The sequence below is a fragment of the Lonchura striata genome, chromosome 4, assembly GCF_046129695.1.
Source record: "Lonchura striata isolate bLonStr1 chromosome 4, bLonStr1.mat, whole genome shotgun sequence".
In the NCBI taxonomy this organism is placed as follows: Eukaryota; Metazoa; Chordata; class Aves; order Passeriformes; family Estrildidae; genus Lonchura; species Lonchura striata.
In genome coordinates, this window is record NC_134606.1 from 12,261,298 (window position 1) to 12,284,986 (window position 23,689).

General features: G+C 38.8%; 1 protein-coding gene across 4 annotated transcripts in view; it reads left to right on the forward strand.

Moving 5' to 3' along the window:
- Positions 1–6,419: 6,419 nt before the first annotated feature.
- The window catches only part of JAKMIP1 (janus kinase and microtubule interacting protein 1), a 145,117-nt gene continuing 127,847 nt past the window's right edge, over positions 6,420–23,689 (forward strand). For 3 of the 4 annotated variants that reach the window (XM_077782755.1, XM_077782752.1, XM_021550681.3), the window contains exon 1: positions 6,420–6,569. The gene's annotated coding sequence lies outside the window, so the exon portion shown is untranslated. Of the gene's footprint in view, positions 6,570–14,365; positions 14,481–23,689 lie in introns of all 4 variants that reach the window. The other variant, XM_077782753.1, reaches the window with a different exon arrangement.

The following is a 23,689-nucleotide window of genomic DNA, read 5'->3' on the forward strand; positions in this document are numbered from 1 at the left end:
TCCCTGTTTTTTCTTAGTCTTTATTTGCCATGTGACTCCACCCTCCATCACAAATTGGTACTGGCAATCTCCACCAGCATATACATTGCTGTTGGCCAAGAGGGTTGGTGTTGGTCCCTTCCAGCTGAACTGATCTATTCTAGTCATAATTATTTTTCTGGAGAAAAAAGGGGGCCATAAGAAAATATAAATGCACTTCATGCTATTTGGACAGAAGTCTATGTTTACACACCTTAATTACTCATGTTGTTACTGAACTCTGAGCAGTGTACTTCAAGGCAATAATCAATTTGGTATATTTCCTAAAGACAAATTGTAAAGACAGAGCTAATGTCATTAATCCTGTCTAAACTTTCTGCTTATTGCAGCCTGTTTTATTGAATTTAGGTGAAATTTCCTTTAAAGTGATATAAGGAGACCAAAACTATATGGGCAATTAATACAATTCTTTTTTTCTTGACATAATATTAATGATGCTTGATGCAGTTAATTTTTAAACTTGAAAAACAATTTAATTTTCCTCTGTTTCTGTCACTTAACAGAAATCAAATATACTTAACAGAGATTAAATATACTTTTATTACTTACAAAAGCATCCAAGTTCTGTACCACCAGAAATCAGACAGCAAGGAACAATTTCAGTTATTTTGCTTCTGAGCATTTGCAAGAATATATAGTATAGGAATATGATAGTATAGGAGATGCATGACTATGGTAATGCATCTCTGGGATGAGTAATGAAAGGGCCCATTTCATCTTCCACAAGGTAAACTCCCTGCACCTTTGGTTAGCAACTGGTCTTATCCAGTTTCTACCTCTGATGAAAGTCCTACTCTGTCTTTGAAGAGAGCTGCTTCCAAGTGAGAAACAGCAGACCTTACACATCTATGTTCAGTTACATACTATTTTCCAAAGATAAACAAATCTTTGGCCTATTTTCTCTTCTAATAGGATAAAAGGAAGGAATTTATCAGACTATCTGTTCACTTCCCTATCACCCTTTATTTCTTCTCAAAGATCAACTTTATGAGAGCAACCTTTTTTCATTCTCTAAGAAAGCTACATTCAGGGGAATGCCTCAATATTCCCCTCAAACAAAGACCTTGCAGGACAGCAGTAAAGTATTTATTGACTTTCCATTCTTATTGAAGATTTACATCAGTTTGCATAACAGAAGCTGTGATAAATCTTAAAGGGCATTTCCAACTAGCTGCTATCCTTTAAAATTATGCATAACCTTGTATCATGTCCTGAACCTGCAGTTTTAAATCCACAGGTGCAAGAGAAGTACACCTACGCTCTAAACATATACACTGCTATAGCAGTACTAAAATATTCAGTATGATTAAGTTCTGAGATTAAGTGGAAGATCAGTAAAGGGTATTTTCATTCCTTTTTTTCTTTGCATGTTAAATTTCTATAAGAGGGATGCTACAACCCAAGAGTTGATGAACTTACCTAATATTATTGATATATACAATATTATAAGATTTTAGAAAGTCAAGGTTGTCATTAGCAACTAATTCTAAAAAGAAAGAAAAAAGAATCATGAAGAGAAAAAATGGTCCACCAAAATGTCATGCTTTTAACAGCCATGTTAGAAGCCTTTCTTGAACAAAGCTCTGACTAGCTCAGTACATCACGTAGTAAAGCAAGCATGAGTGAGCCACAGGCACACATCCTCAGAGAATTTCTTCTAAGAAGTATAATGGCTGTTATTTTTACACTTTTAATCCCTAGCCTCTCCTTATTACAGCTAATCATCTCAGCATACACATTAAAAAGGGCTCTGCAGGTAGCGTAGCATGAGAAATCAATTGCCATCCAAAGCACTACTGCTTGCTTCTATAGCAGCATCTTTGACCACAAATAGGTTAATATATTTTGAATCTTTCCTTTTCCCTTTTGTTTTAACATGAGTCAAATGCTTTATTCCCATATTCCACAGCATAGTCATTAACTTCATCTATTTATATTGTCATTTTTGATTTGATAGGTGACTGCACAGGAAGGCAGCTTTTAACCAAGTCAACTGTACATAAAGCCCATAATAAATCCTAATTTCAGAGTGTATATTCCCAGAAGACACTTCCCCCTCTATTAAGGAATAAGTGACTTTATAAAACAGGTGCAAGAAAACGTTAAAGTTCATACATATCTGCTTACACATGTGCTGACACACACAAAAAAGGAATATTGTACAATCTATCCAGTAAATACAGAACCACAACTTATGATTGTTAAACTACAGATTTCAACTCTTAATTGCACTCTACTTCCTTAGTTCACTATTTATATCTGTGTATTTATTCCCCATTAAAAGCAGGAGTTTGTAACACTTGATATTTTTGGATATTATGCCATCATCCATATAAGCAGAACCCAGCACTAGAATGAGAAAGGCAGGAGAACATCTCCAAGAAGATACACTGCAACTTGTCATATCAGTGTTTTGACCATTTGTAAAAGAATATTAGGTTCTGATGATGTGTTGTTGAAAGAATTTATATGATGTACACAACTCTTGGCGGGTGTGGGCAGGTTCTGACCTTGGCCAAACCTTTATTGGTCCCACTTTCCAAGCTGTACATGCCAGCACCACTTCCCCTTTGGTACAGCACACACACATCCTGTGTTATGAAAGTCAGCAGCATGCTAGGTGATTTTTTTTTTTGGCATATGTTGGTGCCACTATGATTTTTGTACACAATTGCAGAGCAAAGACAGATTCTCTTGGTGTGTGTAAAAGGCACCTCTGCTCCAGGGCCAAGGTAGCCTTGCCAGAGATTCACCCACAATGCAGAGAGGGAGCCCAGGCATCCCATACACAGACACTCAGCAGCCAGCTCTCTGAGCAAAACACATCCCAAGTACAGAAAATCAGGCCAGCTCTTTCCAGCAAGCTTGAATCCGAAAATAGTGTTCCTTAAAAAATCTTAAATTAATGTTAAAACATGACTGCTTTAAATGCAAATCCCCTGCAAGTTTCACAATGCCACAATAACTTAGAAGAATAAACCTCATTCCATTTCAATGACTCCAATTCTCCCAGGCTTTCTGAAGGAGATGTCTTGAATCCAACTTTTCTAGAAAAATCATTCCCATAAAAGAGCACACCCAAATCCTTTAAAGTGCATAATTATAGTCACTCAAGGTTCCTCCTAAAAGAAATTTTCTCTTGCTTCTCCTGAGCAATATTAACATTCATAATAATCAGTGCTGTAAGAAGTTTTAAATATAGCTATATATTGTACATAATTGTTGTACTGTTGCTATGCACTATTGTATAACTGCCTGCAGATGGCTGCATTTCAATGGGAAATTTTTTTTTTCCCATTTTCAATGGGAAAAAAATCCACACTCAAAACCCCCTGTTTTTTGAGTGTGTATTTCTGATTTCCAAACAGTATTGATAATATTAACAATAATAACAACAACAATCATAAAAAAAATAATCAATGCACCACTTTTACATTTACAGCAGCAAATAGGCTGGTCCCCTCTGCGTAAATCAGTTTCAAATGGGCTCCAGGATTTTTATTTTTTTAATAAAAGAATGTAAAAGCTTAAGGCATTACAAAAAGAAGTGAAGCTTTAAAAACTTCTCACACTTCGAGTTTTTACTGAATAGGAGCAGCACCTCTGTTTATAAGAGATTTTATTAGGATTAAAAGGCAAATTCAGACCAAGGATATTCTTCTGCTAGTCTGCAGGCTTAAAGCTCTTTAAAATGAGAATATCAATATTAAAAATGAATTAACTTTTCAATTATGGCCTGTCCTTGAAATTTTATTTTGCTTTCTATTTAATATAGTCACTGCAGCATGAGTGCAATAAAGTCAAAGTGCTTCTAATCCTAAATTGCATAGTCATAAGGTTACCAGAAGGTTTTTAGGGCATTTTTAAAGTGTTACTTCATTTATTCCTCCTGAACCAAATGAAGAATTTGCATTGATTTTTAAGGAATTCAGAACAGAGCTACGTATTTTCTTGTTGATGTCTCACATACCACTTTTCAGATCCCATACTGCTTTACCTGCCACTAATAGCAAAGGTAGGAAGCTGGTGACACAGTAGCCAAACAATAGGAGCAATAAATCAGCGGACACCTGGGCAAAATACCTCTCTTCCTTTGCAGAATCTTCTGTATTTCACAGCTTCACACTCTGTTTGTGTTGTTCAGAAGTTTCCCACATCAGCAGGGACACTACAGTTGCTGGGATTAATTTTTGGCTGACCCACTGAATTCCAGTGTGGACTTGGGCTTGACCCAGTAGTTTTCTGCTGTAAATAAACAGGCAAACAAAAACCAGGCCAGATTATAAATCTTTACTTTCACCTAATAGCCAGTCTGTTGGCTATTCCATGGCCACTAACAGCACCAGCTCTTTGGGGATGGGACCATCTTTACAGTAAATCTGTGCAGCACAGTGGGTCCCTCAGCTTCTAGATATTAGTGGGTATCAAAGTCCAAGCTCTCAAAAGAATGCTTTATTTTTCATGGAGTGATAGTTGCCCTCCAGCTGAATGGAACAGCAGGTATTAGAGCCATGACAGGAAGATAATGTATCTGTGCAGACAGGATAATCATGTTTCTTTTAAATGAAATCAAATTTATGTTCATTAAAAAAAAAAAGCTGAAACATTTCTATTAATGAAAGATACTAAGAAACAAAGTGCTAGCTAAAATATAAACTATACTTTCTTCTTTATTTTCAAGTAATTTCAAGTGAAAATTATTCAATAAGGAGATATTTTGCATGTAACAACCTTATGCACCAACCCATTACAAGCAAATCCTGTACAGAACATCCTGCCTTTTTTCAGAACACAACACGGCATCCTTGAACACTAATATAATGCCATGTATATATTATATATGAGCTCCAATTTCCTCTCTCCCTGATCAGGGCCAGAACTAAGGCCCCAGACACCTACTCTTATGAATAACAGTTAGAAAGCAGTTAAAGGATAACAAGCTGCTTATTCTGGTTTCATTAATACAGTCTTGGAACACCCGCTAATAAATGTGCTGGCAGTTTTTCAATATCTAAGTATCAAACATTTATACCTGAAATTTTCTTAGAAAATGGAAAAAAATAACTATATGAAGTAATTAACACCAACTGGGACATTCAATTTGTATTGATTTTAAAATCAAAAGCATCATTTTCTCTTACAGAAAAGGAACTTTTGGAGTTATTCTGGCTACAATAATTCCTTTAGGTCTTGTTTGAAATGCCTCCCTTTGGAAAGAGATTTAAGTGTTGCTTCACACTGCCCAGCAATGCATATTCCCTTTTAGTCTCAAAAGGTGGTTCTGTTAAAAAGTGCATTCCAATTTGGAATTTAATCATTCAGTGTGGCCATCAATAGAGTTAGTTTTATTTACAATACTGAAGTGGTCCTTTCTCAAATTTCTGTGCCTGTGATGCTGCCCTGAGCTGTGTCTCTGCTGAAGTCCATCAAGCTACTTCTTTGAGCATGTTCTGAGGCTGATGCATGTTTTTTGTATATTGTGATTCCTGTTTCAAATCTATTTTCCTATAGTCATTTTAAACTAAGTACAAACTTATCACTACAGCAGCAGCAACAACAACAGCAAAAGAAATGGAGTGGTAAGGCTTTTTTTTTTTTTTTTTTTTTTCTCTCCTTGATTTGGGGCCAATTTACACAAATACTGCATAAGCCATCAATATAACACTGAGCCAGTTGTCATGACCGTTCTCAATCCCGGAGGTTCTTGGTGCTTGGCTCACAGAAACACATTTCTGCTGCATTCACTGGGTCATCACTGAATCTGGATCAGCAGAAATACAATCACGAACAGCATTTAGTAAAGGCGCGTTCACAGCCGATGTTCGGAGGAGTCAGTCTGGTTTGAAACCCACAGCAAAGCCTGGGCCCGGGAGCTTCAAGCTGGTATTCTCTTCCATTCTGACCGAAGAACGAGGTTTTAAATGGCATCAGGATTTACAGGCGTCCGGCAGCTGAGCTGATCCGACAACTCCGTGTCTAATTCTTGTGTGACATAAAAAAATTAAATGGGTCCATCCCCTCGGCACTCTGCGCCGGACGTGCGGGCACCTGCTTTAGCGGGGCCGAGCGAGGGGACCCGGTCCCCGCGGCGCGCACAGCGCCCGGCCCCGTGCGGGGCGGCTCTCCCGGAGCCCGCGGAGCCGGTGCGGAGCCCGCACGGAGCCGGCGCGGAGCCCGCGGAGCCGGTGCGGAGCCCGTGCGGAGCCCGCGGAGCCGGTGCGGAGCCCGTGCGGAGCCCGTGCGGAGCCCGTGCGGAGCCCGTGCGGAGCCCGCGGAGCCCGCGGAGCCCGCGCTGCCGAGCGCCCGAGCGGCGGCGGGCGCGGGGCGGGGCCGCGGGAGGGCCCGGCCGCCGCCGCCCCCGAGGGCGGGCCGCCGGTGACAGCTGGGAGGGACCCGGCGCCGGCAGCGAGGTGCGGCTGCCGGGCGGTGCTTCGCCGCCGCTCTGTCCGCATCGCGCCGGCGGATCCCCCCGGGCAAGGAGCGGGCCAGGGCTTGGCCGGGCCCTGCCGCCGTCGCCGGCCGCGGAGTGGGTGAGTGGCGGCGGGCACGCGTGGGTGATGCGGGGGCGGCGCGGACACGGGGTGGCAGGGGAGGGAGGACGGACGGCTGGAGGGATGGATGGATGGATGGATGAATGGATGGAGGGAGGATGCTGCCGCTCTTGGAGACTTTGGTCGTGCGAGGTGCCTAAGGGAAAAAAAGTGCATCCCGGGGCGGGGCGAGGCTGTGCCCCTCTCCGCTCGCCCGTCCGTGCCGGTGACCTACGGGCGAGGAAGCCCCGGGAAGGGGGCCGGTCCTTGGCGGGGCAGGGGCCGCCTGTCCCCAGGCGGGGCTGGCGGCTCCGGGCCGCCGAGGGGCCGCTCGCCGGTCCGCTGCCGGCCCCCGCCCTCCCGCAGCTCCCCCGCAGCCATCGGCGGGCGGGGGCGCGGCCGCGGAGGGGCCGGGAGAGCGCCGGGGGCTCCTGTGCTCCCCAGCCCCGTCGGTACCCGCGGCACGGCGGCGTGGCGGTCCGGAGCATCCCGGAGCATCCCGGAGCATCCCGGCTCTGCGCCCGCCCCCCTCCCGGGCTGTACCTGCGGTGCCGGGGGTCCCCGGGCAGCCTCCGGGCCGGCACCTGCTCCTGCGAGCCGGCTCCTGCTGCCACGGCTGTCCAGGAGCGAACCGAGGCCTGCCCTTGGAGTGCTGGCAGGATGAGGCCTTTTTTTTTTTTTTTGCAGCGTGCTGGCTGGCTGATATTTACATAATATCTCTGCTTAAATGTGACCTCGTCCCTAATTGGAGGTTTCCCTTCTATTTTCTATGGCAACACTACAGAACAGATCACTGGATCAGAGGAGTACCTGCACACACTGTAATTTTTCTCTCTTGGTTTCCCATCAAGACTGGTTTGTTCTAGTGGATGGGTGAAATTTTAAAAAAAGTTCTTTCCGTCAGCTCTTAAAGCAGTGGCTAGGCCTGCAAGTCACTGTAGATTTGCAGGATCTCTAAATTAGAGAGGATGAACACAGGCTTAACTAACTAGTAAGAATTATTTTTGTTAGGTATTTATATATTTACTAGCCTTACTAATGACTTCCATGCAATACACTGCTTAATCAAAACAACCCTAAGAAATGATGTTAATTATAACTGACTGTATTTATTTAAAAATTAATAGCATTATTAGAAGAAGAAAGAAAAGAAATTTTGTAGAGGGGAAGGAATGAATCACTTCATTCAGAGATTTTTATTGCTCAGTGGGATCCCTGCCCTGTGCTTAGAACCCATCATGTATAGACAGTAATGTCTCTTCTTACATGGTTGGTCTCACTGACAGTAAGCTTGATGTGCCTATATATTTATGCAGGAGTTGGATTCTGTAATGCTTATTAGGGTCTGCTGTGTTTCATCTTGTGAGATGCCAGCTTCACTTTCAGGTTTTATATGGCAAAGGGTGAATATCTTTGTGTTGGTTTTCCAAAACGTGCTGAAAATAAGTGTTTTGTGATTGTTAGACACACTAATTCATGGTGCATTTAGGCAGGAAGGTTTTTCTAAAGACCTTTAAATTTTGCCTTAATTATCTTTTGACATGGTGTTTTTGTTCTGCATTGAAAAAACACATGCCTTTTTGTTAATAATGCTAAAATTAGTTACTGTGATACAAACTGGGATACTGTGTATGGCATAGAACATTTGTTTTCTGTCTCTGCTCTGTTTCTACTTCTTGGTTCACTGGGATGACTTTGTTTTGTGCACCTGAGGTAGTGTGGGTTCTTTTGAGGTTTGAGCTTTTTTTTTCTGGATGGGTGCATATAGGTTGTTAATACAAATCTAATCTTTGAATAGATATTTTTGACATTTAAACAGAAGGGCCAAGAATCTTGGAACTTGTGGAAGAGGTGATTCTTCTTATGGGTGGAGAGACCATTGCTGGGAGAGGTGCTCTACAAGTTCAAGGAGGCCATCCCTGGGACTCCTTCATTGAGGTACTGGGGTTTGTCTGCTGCAGGATGAGACACAAGTACCAGAGGCCATTGGTGTGGAGATTTGCCTAACATATTTAAGTTCTCCTGCATGTAGATAGAGGCTTTTTATTTTCATCTGCTTTTTGGAAATGCTCTGCTCTGAGCAATGCTTGCTCTCCACTTAAATGAGTGCTCCTTTAGTGTCTTAGATTGTTGTTATGGGAATGCAAGAGTTGGAAATATCCTCAAAAGAAGCCATGTGTTGAATCTGAGGTATAAATGAGGCTTGAACTGAAAGAGATGTGCTCTATTAAAATGCTAATTCCAAGACACAGTGATGGAGCAGACGTTTCTTAAGATTCTACTCTTAGAGGTCCCTCTCATTCAAGCTCATGTTTTGTTTTCCATAGTTAGTACATTTATGTCCACAGCACCATCTTTGTTGCAGTTCATCCCAGCTCTGCTGTCAGTTTCTGCCTTTAAATATAATTTGTCAGCAGCAAATGTTTGTAGTTACTTCCATGTATAGATTTTTTTTATTGTAGAACATTTTGGTTGGATTATGATAGAAGATGGGAGATGTAGGAGCAGCAAGTATATAAAGAAAGAAATGGGCCTGGGTTGTATTTGTGGGTTGTGCAAGGCCAGATGGAGCTGGCATAAATATGTGTCAGGTTGCTGAAAATACTGAAGAATGTGAAATTAGATTGTCCCTTCATATAAAAGCAAAGTTGGTTGCATGCTGCCTCTGTGTAAGAGGATATTTGGTCAGGTACAACTGATTATTGCATCTCTATTTCTTAATTTTGAACCAAAGTTGCTTTGCCATCAATCAAAGGGAACATCAAACCCTTCCTCATGTCCTTGTCTGTAATCCTGATGTTTTTTCTCTCAAACTTCATTAACTGTTCTGCTTCATTTTGAAGGCACAATATTCAGAATATAGACAAAGCCTTAATTGCAGCTTTGTGTACTGATATGCACAAACACATTCCATCTCTTGTTTCTCATTTTAAAAAAATGCATATTTAGAACAATTGTTAATTTAGGGTACTTAGTGCAAGGAAATTCCATTTCATGGTCATTGTTTTCTCATGTTACAAAAATAAAATATCTTGAGTTAATGATCTAAAAAAGTGGGTTTTTTTCCATCTTGGGAAGTTTTACTGTTGCATGCAAATTTTGTTTCTTCTGTTTAGTTTTTGCTAAGGTTTTTTAAAATAGAAAATTTTAGCAAACTATCAGCCCTAACTTCAGTAATAGGGAAAAATCTATAGTAGTTCAATCAAAGTGATGCAGATTCATTGTCAGTGAGGCAAGATGGAACCACTGTAGTAGCTTAAACTAATTTTTCATTCATTTTTTTTTCCCACAATACTTCCATCCTTTGCACATTATTGTAGATCATAGAACTTTGTCTTGGGTAGATGGAATGCTTTTGTAGGTCTTTTTTAGAAATCATTAAAACTTGGTTAGTTACTTCCTTACTTGCAATATTTCATCACATTGTTTGTCTAATAAGAATGGCAGCTGAAGAGAAGCTTCTGCCATGTGCAGTGGTGGGTGAGGTCTTCCCCTTTTTCTCCCAATACAATCCAAGCTCATAGATCTGGCATTTAATTCCACAGCTACCTTTGGATTTGATGCATTCTTTCTTTTCCATCTAGGCTCCCACCTGGAGCTGCTAAGTTGGACAGGAGTGGATAAGGTGCTTGATATAGTGAGGAATACAGTGGGAATTTCTTTAGTTTATTTTTGTTCTGTTAGTTCACAGAAACTTGTATCTTGTTCACAATGGGAAATTACATGTTGATGAAGACAAAGATACAGAGTGGCAATTTCTAATTTATCTTAATATCCTTGGTTTTAAGAGAGGGTTACCTAATGCACATTTTCTAAAAACATAAACATATATATACATGAAGTTGTTTTGGTGCTTTCCTGTTAACATGCTGAATAACCCAATGAGTGAAACCAGCTTCTGGAGGTGAAAGTGAAATTGAATCATAAATCACTTAAACTGTGAAATGTTTAGAAGTAATGAATAGACTTTTTTACAGTAGTTATATCATCCTTAAAAAGCACAGTCAGCACTGGTTTTCTTTGCTTTGACTTTGTTTTTAGTGGAAGATGGCTGAAGGACATCTTTGTTTTGTTTTGATAATAAGAGAACTTTGATGTTAATGTTAATTAATTTGTTTCTTGCAGATGTTTTTAAAAACCTATATATCTGCAAGCTGGCATTCTGTAATGAGTATAAAATTAAGAGAGGAGCTATTTATATTAAATGTATTTGTTTATGTGTTTCTTACTTGTTCCCTACTAAATGTGGAATGTAGCCACAACTATAGGAGGATCAAGATGTCTCTCCTAACTCTTTGAAGGTTTCTGTTTGGTTTTCTTCTCACTCTTAGCCCATGTTGCTCATTATCTAGCACCCTACCTTGACATTAAGCGAAATGAGAGCTGTTTCAGAAGGTATGTTTTTTTCATATTTCGTAGTCCATTTAAATTTAACTTGAATTTGACAGGACATTATGATTGAAAGCTTTGAGTAGCCCCTGTGATAGCTGTTACCTTTCCATCCAGGAAGGAAGTGTCAGTAGAGTCACAGAGCTGCATTTTGCAGTTTCAGTTTTGATTTAGCACTGATGCTCAGCATGTGCTGCAGATGAAATGCTTGGCTTCCTGGGTGTAACCTCAATAAATGCTGTCCCTTTGGCTATGGTCAGCATAGTTTTCAGCCTTCATTGTGATCATTGTCTGCCTATCTGATTGCTTTGACTTTGCTGTGCAGGTGAGGAGGCGATTTTTTTGTTTTTTCCCTGTGTGTATAACACACTAAAATTTAATCCTAACATTATTGATTTATTTTAAGGTGAGGTGAGCCAAGTGGTATGTTGGTGCAATTGAAACTGAGGTGCTACTATTGTTGTTATTATTATTATTGTTTGTATGATGAGAGTAAGAGCAAACCATTGCAGAACAATCCTCTGTGGATTCTTCCAAAATTATTTTATTCCTCTTCTTCAAAAGTCAGAACAAGGAACATCTTATCTAACTAAAGTAGACTATTTTACTAAGACTTTCCAAAATATCAGTGATTATGAGGCTGATATTTTCTTTTCTTTTTCTGCTTTCTATCCAGAGCAGTATCCAGCATCTGGTAGCTTTTTATTTATTGCTCTGTAAGGCTTCTGTTTGTGCAAAAGGTGTCTAATATTTTGTGTTTCTTCTCACTAGCTTGCATTTGAACTACCACCCAAAGATACAAGCCTTGTTTTCTTGTGAACTGCTAATTCTCTGAACAAGCTTATTATCCATGTTTGTAAATACTTGTGGTGATGTGATGTGTGTCTACCCTGAGTCTAATCAGGACATGTTTCTAGGGTGAAGGTTTTACTCATTCTGTTTGCGTTCTCATTCTGTTTGAATCCATAAGATAAAAATACTTCCTTGCTTTTGGAGTAACTGCTTCCTTTCTGCACTCTCTGAATCCTGTCAGAATGGAGAGAGTGTGTTGGGAGGTGCTCTTTCTCTAAATTGCTTAGAAATGAGAAATGAAACCCCAAGAACAGACTTTTGTTTTCCATATCAAGGTGGAAAGCAGTACTTTCACAGTGTTTTTACCTGATGTTGATCTACCTGAGTCACATCTTGGCATTTCCACCAATCATAGAACAGATCATGGCTCAATCATTTATTGCTAAGCTTGTTAGATATAGACTATATTATAATTATACTCTGCTAATTTAGTGTGGCAGACTTTTATTTCTTGTAAAATAATTAATTACTTTTTCCTCTTGAAACATTTTCTGGACTCCCTAGTTCTTAAAAAAATGCAAATATCTGCAAATACATTTTATCCCAACTTCTTACATCTATGTTCTTTGAGAAGCACTCATTTTAAGGAAGACAATTGATAATGTATCTGAACTATGGCAAAGAAAATAGTTCAGCTGACCAGTAAGGATGATGGACTTATTTCTCACACAAAGACAGACTTCAGCTTCTCTGTGCACCGTAATCCTTCTCAAGGTAATCATCCTATTAGCTTCTGCATGAGGCTTTGGCCTCTGCTATGTAGGATGGGAAGGAGGATGGGATGCTGTGCCCCAACACTTACTGTCTGTTCTGGTAATCCTGAGTTTTTTAGTAAAATTACAAGCTCTTACTAAAAACTTAAATTACATTTGCTGTAGCCTGGCGTCCTACGGAAAGGAGCCTTAAATGCTTCTGCTGCAACTGAGTCACCTATGACTAATTTTTGCATTTGTTGGACAATTCCAAACTATATGTGTGAAATGGTTGAAGTCTAGAAGATAAATCTCCTGTTCCAGAACTTAACACATATGTGCTTGCAGAGGTTACATGAGCCTTTTTTCTTTTATTTATTTTTGGTCAAATCTCACTGATAAATGGCATGAACTTGTATTCTTTACAATGAGTCAGCTTGAAAAATGAATCTTTTGGACTATTTTGTTCCTGACAACTCACTATATCCTTTTAAACTCATTATATCCCTCTATTAATGTTTTCTAGTTTGGTTTGGTGACAGGATTTTTTTTGTTTGTTTATTTTGGGTTTTGTCTGGCTTTGTTTGGATTTTGATTTTTTTTTTTTGCAGATTGCCATCATATGCTGAAATTTCTCATAATATTTTAGCTTCTATATTTGACCAGCCAGGAGTTTGGAGCTATTACTACCTCTTGCAGCAAAATTGCAAAGCTTTCCTGCATTCAGCTAACTATCAACCCCGTCTTTGTGTCAATAACAAACATTTTGTGTATATATTATTGCTTGCAGATTTAATTTTTTTGCTACTCTCCACTGTGTAAGAAAGCCTGAAATATGTAGAATTTTTTGTACTTTTCCCTCCATCTTTTCACCTTAGCCTTTACTAGATTATGTGTAGTCTAAAAAGCAGATGCCTACTTCTGCATCAAAAAGGGAACTGTAACCATAGCCATGATTAGGTATATCTGAACTAGATTTATTAAGTCTATTTAGTGAGCCATTAGGAATTGGTTAAAAAAGCTGTGGTTTTCAAGAGTAAAAGTTTAAATACTGAGAATTTTGTGTGTACTTAGAAAATACTCCAAGAATTAATATATAGATAAATCTGCTTCATCAGGCTATCTAATGAACCAAGTGAAATAGAAGATTCCTGCATACTAGCACTTTAACATAATTACATAATAATGATAAATTATGCTTTACAAGGGGTTGTGTTGAAGATGTGTCTGATTTAAACAGTGTTTAAGCTCTAATTGCAGCACTTAGTGTACTTAATATATGTATTTTCCAGGAACTGAGGAGAGGCTAATCCTTCAAATAGCACAAAAGCCAACACAGGATTCAAATTATTTACTGTTTCCTTACATAAAGCAGAGAAGGATCTAAAACCTTTAGAGGGATGTGTTCCCTATCACTTGAGGTAATAAATACAGTGCATTTCTTAAGATTTAGATCTGTAAGTATAAAATGAGTAAAGCAGAGCTGTAAATATCACGACTGTCAAGAATTATAATTCTAATCTGCAGACCACCCCCCCCCCCAGTACATACTGCATGTTTGCTCTTTTATACCCAGTTCAGTATGTCTAGCCTTTGCACATCTGATGCAAAAATGCATTGCTGCTTCAGCTGCTATAATCAGCTGTAACTTGCATATGGACTAAGGGAGCTGGAAAAATTCAATGGTGCTGCACTGGAATGCTGTAAGTGCCAGCTCCTTACTGGGAGGTGGGACCAAATGTGTGAATCTATCACAGCATGAAGCCTAGCACTGTGGAATAACTCTCCTGCTCTAGTTATCTCAGATACTCTGGAATAACGTCTCTGTTTCTCAAGGAAATTATTTTTTTTTTGTATATACAGCAGGAGAAGGAAAAATTAAAATGAATGCTGTATTCTGATCTGTCTGTAAGGGAGTACTATTTCCATGGTCAATCTTCATGTGAAAACAAGTCTGAAGAAACTGTATGGGGAGTAGGTAAGTCAAGAATGGTGAGAAAGATGCAGAAGGAAATGAGTGAGTTAAAAAAATATGCTGCAGAGAAAATAAGAAAGAGTGGGTGTCTGTGTAGGCAGCTTTGTTGATGTCAAAATGCTACATGTTCTTATTTTGTTGTGTCGTGATGGAGGAGTACATGTTCTGCACAGATTAAGCCATGTCATTCTGTTTTCTGATATAATTTGTGGTTTTTTTATGTGGAAGGAATCATAAAATCTGAGATACTGTCTTTAACAATGAAGCTGTGCAATATGAAACTCTTACTTTTGGGGTTTTTGAATTGCACAAAGCATTTTTTCTTTTTCCTGTTTCATAGTGCCTGGGATGCACCCCACCCTGTGGGTGATAGAAATGCTGTCATGGCTTCTCCCTTGCAAAGGCTGTAGATTTTAAAGTAGAAAAGTAAGAACCCTCTTGATACTGACTCATTTGATTCTGATCTCAGCTACAGTCTGTATGACATGGATCCATCATCCAGACATTCATCACCTTTATTGCATGAGTTCTGAATTAGCACTGGATGTAAATAACACCCAGTCTAGGCAGAGAGGTTGACAGTAGGAGTTACACTCATTGTGGCCCTGACCTCTGGGCATGAGAAGAGCTTCTACAGTTTTGGGGCTTTGATTACATATGTATCATTATTTAATCAGCAGTAAATAATCAGAAGTCTAAGGTTTGGAATTTTTTCCCCAGCTTTTAGCATGGCTCATGCTGCAGGTGTTTCAGACTGATGAATCCTGCCCTGAAAAGTGGGACTATATGCTTGTATGTATCCCAAGGATTTTAGTAGACAAATGTGACTTTGGAGCCACAGAAGAAAACTTCAGTGATTGAAGAAATGCAAAGACTTTCTTCTGTGCTGCTAACTCTCTGTATTAGTGTAAAACTAACACAGTACACTTATTAATTACAATGTCGATAAATATAATCAGGTTGTATTGTAGTTCTGAGACTCATTAAACCTACCTGTGAGCATCCATGTAACAAAGCTTTGTATCATCCATACCTGTGTTGTTAGGACTTCATTGGTTGTCCTTAGTTTTGTTTTCAATTTATGTGCCAAGCCCTTTCATTTGAACTGCCCTAGAATTTATTTCTTGGCATTTTTCAGTAGGCTTCAGTGTTCAGGAGCTGTATTCATCATCCACTGATGCATTTGACTTCCAACTGTGTGTGCTCTCTGTTTGAGTCTGTTCTAATTGGTGGCAGACCTCGGACCTGGATGTTTTCCAGGAGACAATGTGAAAGGCACTGGAGATGCACAAGCAAAAATTCTTTGTTTCTCAACTTAGAGTTGTTGACTGGTCATGGAGGAGATCTGTGTGCTAACCTGGCAGACCACAGTTGCTGGCTATGTGGTTTTGCCTGTGTTGATAATTGCTATAGATTCTTGATAGGCTGACACTTTGGGTGCAGGACAGGGAGTATATGACTACATCCCAGTCCCTAGTAGGTTTTGGATGACAAGAAATGGCTCTGCCTTTGAAGTAGGGGAGGTCTCACAGTCTGTACATGCAGTGTTTCCCTCATTGTTGCCAGTGGGAAGGCTAAAGCAATAAAGAAGGCAGTAACTATTGCCCTGGGAGTGCTGGTTTATCAGTTCACTGCAAACCTGTGAGCTTCCAGCTGGATATTTGGAAGCGAGTGTTTGGTGCAAGGCTGCAGTGAGTTGTGCAGGTGGTGGGTGCTCCTGCCTACTCAATAAATGAAGAGTCAGTTTTGAGACTGGTCTACAGTTTCCATGTTGCATGGAGCACATAAGCAGAGATAATAATGCTTGTGCTTTGGTAGCTCTCAGCAGACCTACATAAGTTTGGAAATCTTCAGATGGTGTGCATTGGGTGCAAAGCTCTTACCTATTTTTGCCAAATAGGTTTTAACTTTCTGTAAATAACATATCAGATTGTCTTTCTTAATGTTTTGAGAACTTTGTTGTTAGTTTTTGCTGTGGCTTTAAAAACTGTGCTTGGCTCCAAGGTGTTTGGTGGAAATGCTGCATGTCACATTGATTTAGGTGGCTGAAGGTGCTGCATGCAAACACCATTGGTGCGGGATTGTGGTCATTGCTGTCCTCATTGTAACTTGCTGTGCAAAGAACATATATGCAACTCCAGAGGAAAAAAGACCTCACTTTTTGGCTTTATAAAAGGCACTGTTACAGAGATGAGAAACATTTCATTTTAACATAAATTTGGGAGAGGTCAGAGTCAACCTGACCTTAATCTGTTGTAGTCAACTGCAGGCCTGTCCTCCACATGTGCTTTAGCTGGATATCAGCTTAGAGATCTGTGGTACCCTAGAGCTCTGTCTTGTAACACTTCTGGGGTGACACATAAAATTGTACTAGATTGGTCAAACAAAACATCAAGAGCAGAGAGATGGCTTGAAACACGTGTTAAAATTCCTGAGCAAGGCTTCTATGACTGTTAATAATTTCTCCTCTATTAAAAACTGTCAAGTAGTTCTGGATTTTTTTCCTATTTTCTTTCAGGTAAATATTTTAAGTGTGCTCCACTGAGATCTTATGACTCACTGACAGCAAAAATCATTCCCTTTGGAGTGTGGTCCTGCATATGCACTCACCATTCTGACTGCAGATCCCCTGGGTTGTTCCTGGTCTCCTTTCTTTGGCCACTTCTATCCTTTTGACTTACAGCCAGTTAAACAAGACCAGATGTATTCTAGCTTGACACCCCTTTGCAGAGACATAATCCCATTGATTAAGGAATACTTATTTTTTTCAAATATTTTAAAGCATGTCCCAGCACCATCTTTTGTGCTGTACGAAGATTATACATTGGAGCAGTATATTTTCTGATTCTCTGGTTAACTAATATTCTGCATTGTGGTATCCAGGGTTGTTTGACTTAGGTGAGCAAGATGTTGGAGAAATGGTGGCTGAAGACTTAAATGCTGTTTAAATAAACACAAAGTAATAAACATCTCAGTCCAAGAGGAATGTTGGAGATGAGTTGCAGGAAATCCTGACTTGTAGAGCTATAGAGTGGTAGTAAAGACTGTGAACCCTTGGTTCTGTCATCTGGGCTTCAAACTAGACTGGGTACTACCTATGCAGGTGTGAAAATGAAGCTTTATCCTATAACCAGGCCAAGCAGAGGTTCAAAGGCAGCTCTGTGTTGGCATTATCTTTTTTGCATCCTGTTAGTAGTGTTTTTGCTAATAAACAGTTTAGTGCAGTATGCAATGTTGGTCTCAATGGGACTGTCAGGTTAAAACAGTGTTTTGTTTTTGGCAATTCATAGTTTCAAGCAAATAAATTAAATATCAAAGCTTCATTACTTAAGAATTTCCATTAAATTTTGTTTCTTTCTCTGGTTTGGTAGTAGTTTGCTGTGGTGCTTGTGTTGAAAATCATGTAAACAATCAATTTTTTTACTACAATTTCTAAGAACATTGGGTTTCACAAGGGCCTTAACCTGCAGTATGTGGTCAGACTTGTATATTTGAGTGATTTTTGCCTTGCGTATTCTGTAGTGATGCTGAGCAATACAATTCACAATTGATGTCTACATCACTGCAGCTAGCAAAGAGACAATCTGCCAGTTGGATCAGAATTTGACTCTACTTCTGTTCCTGAGCATGTATGTGGGGAATAATAGTCTCTGTGCTGAGATTTATTTCATCTTTTAATGCCAAGGGAATTTGATTTCCTGCGTCTGTGTTTGGAGTGCTGGCTATGGAAATATGTCAAGGAGACAAAACTATCGTCCTGTCCCTGATAAGGCAGAAAGCAGTGTACTCAAAACTGATGGTTGTTTAGTTATTGTTCTGCCTATCCACATGTCAGGAAAGCAATAAATTCCTTGGTCATACTTCTGGACAAGATACTGAGCCAGTAGGAAGATGCCACAATTCACAGTGTTGATCTGTAAGCTGGAGCTCAGCTTTGGATTTTCTAACCTGGCCAAAAGTAATTCTATTTCTGATAAGTAGAATTTATAAGCTGATGTTTCATATCACTGTACCATAATCTGCATATTATTGTATACCTAGTTTTTACACATCTTTTTTCTTCATAACATGATTTCTCACTTATTGAGGTTTTCTTCCTTCTTTATTCATGAAGCACCTAAGCCTCCTGTGTAACTTGAATTTCAGCTCTTTCCGGTATGTTTCATTCTGCATTTCATTTTTACATAATTGCTTCTTTTCTTCCATTGAGATTATCTTTCTTTGTAGGATAGAATAAGTATTTCAGTCTGCATAGATCATCTTGCATTTGTGTAAGACATTTTCATGAATATTCATATGTCTTTATCTTATGCATTTGTAATAATAAATGTTAGTAATCAGATTCAAATTTACCTTTATAATGCTGAAGAAATATATTTTATAATATATTTTACTGGTGCTAAGCATGGAAATTATCTTTCTGAATTCAGTATCTGCTTTTTACTTCAAGAGCATGTCATGTTGGATGACTTTAAATTTCCAGAGTATTTACAGTGTTCTTGTAAAAATTATTTTTTCTGAATTGCCCTTACATTAAGAAAAGTAATCTTTTCTTATTTCTTTAAATAGCAAACTACTTATTTTTGCTCTCAGTTAGCTTACTACTTGGATCACTAATACTTTTTCTCTTTGAGTGAGTGCAACCACCCTTCTAAATTTTGAATATGTTATAAATACTTTATTCAGAGCTTGAGACTCATTCAGCATGCTGAGTCATTGTTTAATGGCAGGTTTTCTACTAATTGTATTGTTTTCTTCTTGGACATACAGATTAGTCTTCTTGAGCTAATGCTAAAGAATGCTAAAAATCAATCTTTTCGTTTACAGAAGCCGCGTTCATAGAAAATTAACTTTTAGACATTCCCTTCCCAATCTTTCCCCTCATTGTGCAGAATATGATGTACACAAAGATGTAGCTGCTTGTGAGATGGTTCAGTGCCTGGCCCCTTTTCTGCACTTCATCTGAATGACCGGGCCATTGGTTGGTGGAGGGTTCACATCTCCCTCTCCCAGAGAGAGAGCTGCATTAGGATCAATGTATTTCATGTGGACAGCCAAGCCAAGGACAAAATTACTGCTAGATTGGAGGCCACTGTTTGTTGTTTTCCTGTCATCAGTTTTCTAAAAAAATATTTGAGTAAAATTAATGTAAACAGTTTATCTTTGAGTCACGTCTGTATTTCCTTTGTGAAGAGCTAAATTAGTAAAAGCACTTCACACTGGAAAAAAAAAAGCTTTAGCTTTGCAGGGAAATAATTAATATTTGAAGCTAAGATACCATGTTTATGGTCTATTGGCCTTGTGTGGTTTTGGGAATGCCATGTTTCCATGCCTAGTATGGTTGCTCTGCTCTGAATCTTGAAATCTGTGGACCTGATACAGTAACAGAGAAAGACATCTGAGTGCCCCAGAGAAAATGTGATGTTCAGAAATGGCATCTCTTTGAGCTGCCTTTTTAGTGCTTTTCCTGTATATGGAGTATCAGCAGACACAGTGTAGAGAAAGCAACTAGTGACACTGAAATTCAAACTATTTTTATAAATATACATTTTTCGTGTTGGAATCATTTGTAGACATGAACTTCACGTGAAGGACCCTTTAAACACAGCCAAATCTGTAAACTACAGGAACTGAAGTTGTGTGATGCAATGATAAATTGTAATGATGAATTCTTAACAATTTCTTCTGCTTTTAGTAATATTTTTCCTGTCCTTGTTTCTTACATCACAGTTTTGCATTTAATATTGTGCTTGCTTTCAAGCAGCAGTATGGTTGTATTTGGCAGGGTGTTTACAATAGATGACTTGGGTCAGAAAGCATGTTCTGAGCAGCTTCATCCTTTTCCCTGCTCCTTTTCCCATCTGTAATCTTCATGTGGTGCTCTTCCCGTACACCTTTTGTCACTAGAGCTGTCTTTCAGCATGCAGGAGTGAGCTAAACTGCTTTTAGCATTTCATTAATGCCACTTTTGATCAGCTGGCAGGTGTGGCTGCGTGAGCGGCGCTCGCCCCGGCCCCGCGGATCCCCACGTGCCATATGTGCCTGCTGGGCAGGTGGTGGGATGCAGGACCCTCAGCTGGGGAAGCACAACTCTCAGAGGATGATCTGAAAGATGAAGACCTTTCTGAGATGGATGAGCATCCTTGCCAATAGATTTTCAAGGGAAAAAGAGGCCACTGTGATAATAACTCGCTTAACGTATAATTGGAGTCCTAAAGCATCTCTCAGTAATTTCTTCATGTGTTCATTGACTTGTAAATGCAGGCATCTGCTCTCTCTAGTGAATGCTCTAGTGTCAGAGAACTCACCAATCTTTTTACTTACCTAATTCCATTGACTGCATATTCCCCTGGCTTAGGAATCTTCTTTAGTAACACTATAGTTATACAGCAAATATAATACAAATAAAGAGTCCGTGTTATAAATAAATTAGGCAGAAGTTTATTTTTAGGTTACTGAGTATATTGATGATTGCCATATTTAACAAGAGTACTGTTCATGCTATGCAGCAATTTTTACAATGAAATTGTACTCTCATCATTGAGTTGACATGAAAGAGCAGGGAACTTACTGGCAGGCATATCTGGGTTAGGCTGCACTAACTCATGAGAAGCTCCTAAAGTAGGATTACATAAATGGGACCCTATCTTCTTGGGTTAAATATAGTTCTGTAGTTTAATCTAATATGTGGCTGCCATGAAATCTATGTTGACTGGCAGCAGTAGTCTGATTTTTCCACCTTTTCAGTGCTATGTTTAAAACAAGAGAACCAAAACATAAGATTCCATCTTCAGTGGAATTCAGTGTGAATGTATTGCCGTTATATAGGGTGGGGTGGGTTTTTTAAAAATGAAAATACTAATGAACAAGTCAGACTGGAATAAACTTGAAATATGTACATCACTAATTTCCACTGATCTATTGTATCTTAATCAAGTTATAAAAAGGAATTACTTACTTTTCCTGATTTAGGATATGATCTTGAAGGGTATTTCAGGAAAAGTAGAGATGATGTTAGTTATAAAAATCTATAAAATACATAATTTTGCATTATATCGCCATCACGAGGAGAGCAAAGGAAATGTATTCATTCTATAGGAATAAATAGATTCCCTTGGCCTCTTTTTTTTTAACTTTTAGATTTACATTAGAATTAGAAATTCATGACACAGTTTATAGAAGCAGTGTTCCTTAGTGAGATGTGGAATATTATTTTTATTTCATATTGCTTCACTATACTTCTATTATTGTTTTTAAGCACAATTTCCTAGGGACATTATTGTCATTTTTGGTTTTCATTCAAAAGGTTGAAAAAAACATGCAAAAAAACCCCCACAAATGCTCTTTTTCTAACATTAGATTTCAGGTAGGTTTTAAACATCTTAATCAATTTCTTTGTTGGGGCTTACTTTGACCTGCAGTCAAAAATGACATTTTTTAATACAGTTGGCAGGATGCATATTTGTGTGTGTTCATTGAGATGGACCTGTATATGTTAGTGGTTATACATAGCAGTCACATAGATTGAAAAGATTCTTACCAGTGCCTTGATTTAACATTTTGATCTTAAAAAACCTTTAGTTGGCAGTGTGAAGTTCATTCTGCTGGGGCTCTGAATAACCCAGTTCAGTGAAGGTGTCCCTGCCCATGGCACAGGGTAGGAATGATCTTTATGGTCCCTTCCAACCCAAACCAGTGTATGTTTTTGAGCAGGGCTGCATTTTACAGTGCTGAGCTCTTCAGCTTCTCTGTTACAGCATGAGCTGCATTTCTTAGAGTAGCCTTGCATTTTATCTGTGAGTGTGTGGGGGCACGCCAGAGCTAAAGTTCTGTTCTCCCAAGTGTGCTCAGTGCCACGTCTGCTGAAGGTGCTTGTGCATCTAGAACAGAGCATGGCTTAAAATGAGTGGGAGTCGTAGCTGAGGACATGATGAGCATAATTCATATTGATAATTCCAGTTGAAATTTTTTTTCTCAGATAAACATGGACAAGTCTGATAAGGTTATGCCATGTCCACCAAGTACAGTCCAGTTATAAATTCAAGTCATAGTAGTAAATTTATTTCTAAAAATCCAAATCTGTGAGTAGCTGGGAATCTCAGTCCTTCTTTTAATTTACTGCTGCAAGTAAATTCTCTTGGGTTTTATATATTATTGCATCCTAAACAGATTGCTTACATTAATAAGTTAGTGAGAACATAAAGTAATTAATATCATTCTCTTCATTTGCTAATGAAAAGAAAATTATTTATTGGCCTTAAGTCTTTATTTGAAAGACTAGCAGCTGTGGAAATCATACATGGTATCTGTGGAATAGACCAAATTCTCACAGGAGTATTTCCTTTAGAAACATCTCACTATTTTTATGACAGTCTTCTAAATAGAGAAATAAAATTGTTTTATGGCATGCATAAGAAATGTAAAAAGAAAGGGCAATATTTTTGGTGTACCTCAGGGGTTTTTTGGTAGAAGGAAGGTTAGATATGGAACAATGTTATAAGAAAATATGCCTTTCTGCTGAATCACAATGAGAATTTAGTTACTTGAGACCAAGCTTGATGTACTTGGGTGCAGCTTGGTATAAGGTATTTTCAGAAGAACTCTCCTAAATCCAGTGTCCAAGATCAATACTGGAGAAAATGTGATGTTTTTTAAAGACTTGTAGGAAACAAATATACTTGGTTATTGGAACACATTCTGTTTCCATTTGCTTTAAAATTCTTTTTTAGTCCTCTGCCATAAGGAAAAAAAAAGGAAACCTGAAAAATGGAAAAGTTTTATTTTCAAATAACTTTTTTTACAAACACATTTTATTTAAAATAGATTTCATTATTTTTGCTTTATTTGTATTATTTTGCCAGGCACAGAGCAGCATTTGGGAAGAAATTCTAGTTAGCCAGTAAATTTTAGACAATTTTTGCTTTTTGTTAGCTTCCTAGAAAAACTTCCCAGATTGCACCTGAAAATACAGCTGATACTTCTGTTGCCTCCTCTTGAATTTTAGTTCTTTTGAACAAGGACTACCCTGTACTATTAATTCTAGCTTTGTTATCAAGGCAATAAATGTGATAATACATTGAGTATGTTCTAGCATGTGTTAAAAGTATTGTAGACATGTGACATCTGCTTTAATAAGATGTGGCTTTGCTAGTTTGAGTCTGTGTCTCCTTGAGCTTTTTATCTATACCAGCTTAGTTTGGGTTTTTTTCATC